Below are 4478 nucleotides of genomic sequence, written 5' to 3'. Positions count from 1 at the left end.
GAGGAGAGGAGAGGAGAGGAGAGGAGAGGAGAGGAGAGGAGAGCCAGGAAGGAAAAAAGGTCAAGAGAAAGTTAACCAGGAGGCACAGAGGACAAAGAAAAAGTGTAAAATACATGTTTATAAAGGATAGAGAAACTGGGGTATGGGAAAAGAAGCCTCGCTCCTGTTAAAGTTAGGAAGTTTAGTGAATATTGGTGGTAGAACCCATACTTACTGAGTGAGATTTGCCTTGGGTTTCTTTGACCTGACAGAACTCACTATGTAGACCATGTGGGCATTACATTCAAAGATCAGTCTGTCACTGTGTCTGTGTCCTGAGTGCTGGGTTTAAAGACAGGCCACTACACCTGCATCACTTCCTTTTAATAGCCAAGTAGAAAGGTATATGTTCAACATCATTGAAGGCTTATGCCTTTTGAGAGTTATATTTTATGTCCTTTTTAAAAGTTTTAATAGCAAAAGATAGGATACTATTTGTCTAAATAATATATAAATTTATTAGAATCAGTGACTACAAAAGTGGACCTAGAACTAAGCACCTAATCCAACATAGTCACTGAAACACTGAGCAAATTCTTAGTCTCTTAGTCCCTCATAAAGATGGGATGCCATGCAGAATAATTAAGTAGATAGGTAGGTAGATAGATAGATAGATAGATAGATAGATAGATAGATAGATAGATAGATAGATAGATGAATAAATAAATAAACAAACAAATAAATACAATGCTCTTCTACAGAATAACTCTGGTACCTAAGGTTCAGGGAACATTGCTAAACAGGGGCAGAAAGAGAGAAGGAACTAAAAAGTTAGGAAATATGCTCTGAGACTGTGTCTAGTTATGTCAGAATCTACAGTCATAAAGTCTCACCAACATGGCCGCCTAGACAGTACATGAAGAATGACATTAACATTATACATGGTAAATTTTCTGAGGGAAGAAACAGAAGGTCTCGACCCTATACAAAGTACTACAATCAATTAAAAAATGCTGAGAGTGGGAGAAGTATTCCCCAAGAATGAAAAAATACACACACACACATGCACACACACACACACACACACACACACACACACACACATCCACACACACACACACACACACACACACACACACGCTCGCGCGCGTGCGCATGCGCGCACTATGTAAGCAATATAAATGTTACATATAATATATTATATAAGTATATATTACATAATATGTATGTGTGTGTGTGTGCATGTGTCTGTAACATAACATTATTTAGACTAAGCAGTTTATATTTAGGAATACATAGTATCCATTGACTGATTCTCAGCTATGCCTTTATTTCTTACTTATTATGTGCTTTCAGTTGCTGGATATGGAGTGTTGATGAGACCAAATTCATAAATAAATATTTTAAGCAGCAGAACAAATAAAAACTAACAAACATCTATAAATACAGATTTTTTTTCAAGGGATCAAATAGAAATTAATTTTATAATCATGACCTTATAATACTCTATTTTAATTCAACTGTACTTAGATTTCTTAGGCTCTTTGCTAAAACTTATAATTCTAAACTTTTCACAGAATTAGGAGAAAGCAATGACCGCTGCAGCTCATTAAATCTTTCTTATTACTTACTTACTTAGCATAACACCTTGGAGCTTATCTCATAGCAAAGCAATTTCCCTTCCCATCTTATACAAGCATACCTTTAAAATGTATCACTTTAAGAAGTCCTCTGATTGCTTTGATTCTTATTTTTCATGTTTTTATAGGTAAGAAAAATACAGCCTGAGCAAAAATAATAACAACAAAACAAAACTGTTTGCCTGTTCTAAAATGAAGGTTTTGGATTGTGTTTTGTTTCTAGTTTCATGTCTATTGCATGAAGTAGAGATGGTATCTACCACTCAAAGGGATAGATTTTGTTTTACTACTGTAATACATTAAAATCCATATGCCAGACATATTTTCTTTTCTTTTATAAGTTATTTTTTCAATGCTCAGACAAAAATACTTAAGAAATTTTGTGTGATGGAGAGATGGCTCAGCAGTTAAGAGCACTGACTGCTCTTCCAGAGATCCTGAGTTCAATTTCCAGCAAGCACATGGTGGCTCACAACCATCTGTAATGGGATTCGATACCCTCATCTGGTGTGTCTGAGGACAGCTACAGTGTACTCACATATATAAAAATTAAATAAATCTTTAAAAAAAAAACAAAGTTTTTGTACACATTGAAAGAGCATCATTCATACCCAATAAGGAAGAGGTGATGGCATCAGAGCCAAGAGCTTTAAAGTGTGCAAAAGCCCACTATAGTCAGAAGAAGCAACACATATGTACATGTTCAGATTCTTGTCTCTTTTCCTAGGTATTTAGTCAACAGTCACAGAACCCAATGGCTTTCTGAAGGCTTTCATCAAGACCTTAATAAAAGCCTTTATGACTGAGTAGCCTACATTTTACAAGCCCACAAAACTCTCAGCAAATGGACAATGCTAACAAATTCTGTTGGTGTCTATAAATGCTGGCTGGTATCCTTCAGGAACACCTTTGGGTTGATTGCCACACCTAAGAATCTAAACTTGCAAACAAGAAAACACCTAGTCATTGTTTTCCCAGTGAGGCTCTGGATTTTCAAAAGGATTAACATATTCACTTAGAACATTCTATAGACAAAGTCTTCTCTAAGGTTACCTTTCCTTTTGTCCCATGAAGAAAATGCGTGTTCTCTTTAATTGAAGAAATCACTTGCTTAACAGATTGCTTTCTCTGCATGTACCTCTTCTGCATTCTTAAACTCACAAATCCTCTTCTCCTGGCCAAACAGTATTTTTAATTTATTGCTGCTGCCTCTCACTATAGCTAACCAATAAATAGCAAAAGTAGACCACCATTCCACAGTCTACATTAAAATGCCTCTTTTACCAAACAACTCAATCCTGTACTCAATGTCTGTCTCATTTTCAGAGCATGAGCAGAAAGAATTCATTAGCCAGTAACATGAATAACAACTAGCCCTGTTCTATTGCCTATAGAATCCTTGATTCCCTTTGAACCTCATGACCTGGGCCTCCATAGTCTACATATCTCTTCCAAACTTGCAGCAGAATGATTCAAAAAATTCTGCATCCAACACTCTAGAGCTTTTCAAGTCTGCAGTTCAGAATGATTTCACTTTTCTCTCACAAACCAGTTGGAAAATCTTAGAAACCACACGAACAGGTTCATCACAATAGCCACTCTTGCCAGTACCAATATTTAGCTTTGGTAATTTTTCTCATTGCTGTGACATAATACCTGGGAAAAAAAAGAATTTAAGGAAAGAAAGAGTTATTTTGGCTCACAGTCTTTGTACATAGTTCATGGTGATGGAAAAGTATGGTAGGTAGAAAGAGTGATAGTAGATGGTATGGCCATGAGCCTGTGAGACAATTATTCACATTGTGTCCACAATCAGAAAATTAATATACAGAGAAATGTGTGATGGTGCTTAGTTCAGATATGCCCCCTTTCCTATTCACTCCAAGACCTCACGACCTAAAAGAACGCCACCAACGTGCAGGTTAGGTGTTCTGTCATCTCTAGAAATGCCCTCAAAGACACCGTCCAAGGTAAGTTTCCTAGGATATTTCAGATCCCCTTAGGTAGACAATGAAGAATTCTCATCTCAGTTCACTAATGCCACCTGTACACGAGCATCTTCAAAGTTGACCACTGGTGCTCTGTCTCAGCTAAATCAAGTAGAAGTCAGCAAAGATTCTTTGTAATCACCAATCAATATCTCTACAACTCTTTGCTTGTGTGCTATCAAAGTACGTCACTCCATTAGCAGCTAAAGTTAACACTGCAATAGCATTGTTGACTTACTTTTTTCTCTCTCTCTCTCTTTTTTTTTTTTTTTTGGTTATTTTTTTTGGTTTTTTTCGAGACAGGGTTTCTCTCTATAGCCCTGGCTATTCTGGAACTCACTTTGTAGACCAGGCCGGCCTTGAACTCAGAAATCCGCCTGCCTCTGCCTCCAAAGTGCTGGGATTAAAGGCGTACTCCACCACCACCCGGCTTACTTTTTTCTTTAATCTGTCTTTTAGACTTGACTTTCCCAAAGCAAATATTTCCAGCATGAAAATACTTGTGGTTATGAGTTTACAGTACTATTTTGAGGAAAAAAAATTAGTAACAGAGTTGATGACATGAAATAATTTAAGAAATATAAGATTATACATTAACTCCCCAAATTATATAGTATTTTGCTACATATACCTCCTTTTAGATATTATACATGATTATCTGAAATACACAAACTTTTTGTATTTAAAGCATATTTAAGAAGATCTCAGAAGATGGAAATATCTCCCACGCTCATGGATTGGCAGGATTAACATAGACAAAATGGCCATCCTGACAAAAGCAATCTACAGATTCAATGCAATCCCCATCAAAATTCCAACCCAATTCTTCACAGAGTTAGAAAGGGCGATTTGCAAATTCATCCGGAATAAT

Source organism: Mus pahari, chromosome 12 (assembly GCF_900095145.1).
Source record: "Mus pahari chromosome 12, PAHARI_EIJ_v1.1, whole genome shotgun sequence".
NCBI lineage: Eukaryota > Metazoa > Chordata > Mammalia > Rodentia > Muridae > Mus > Mus pahari.
The sequence above is the reverse complement of the archived record's forward strand: the minus strand, read 5'-3'. Positions refer to the sequence as shown.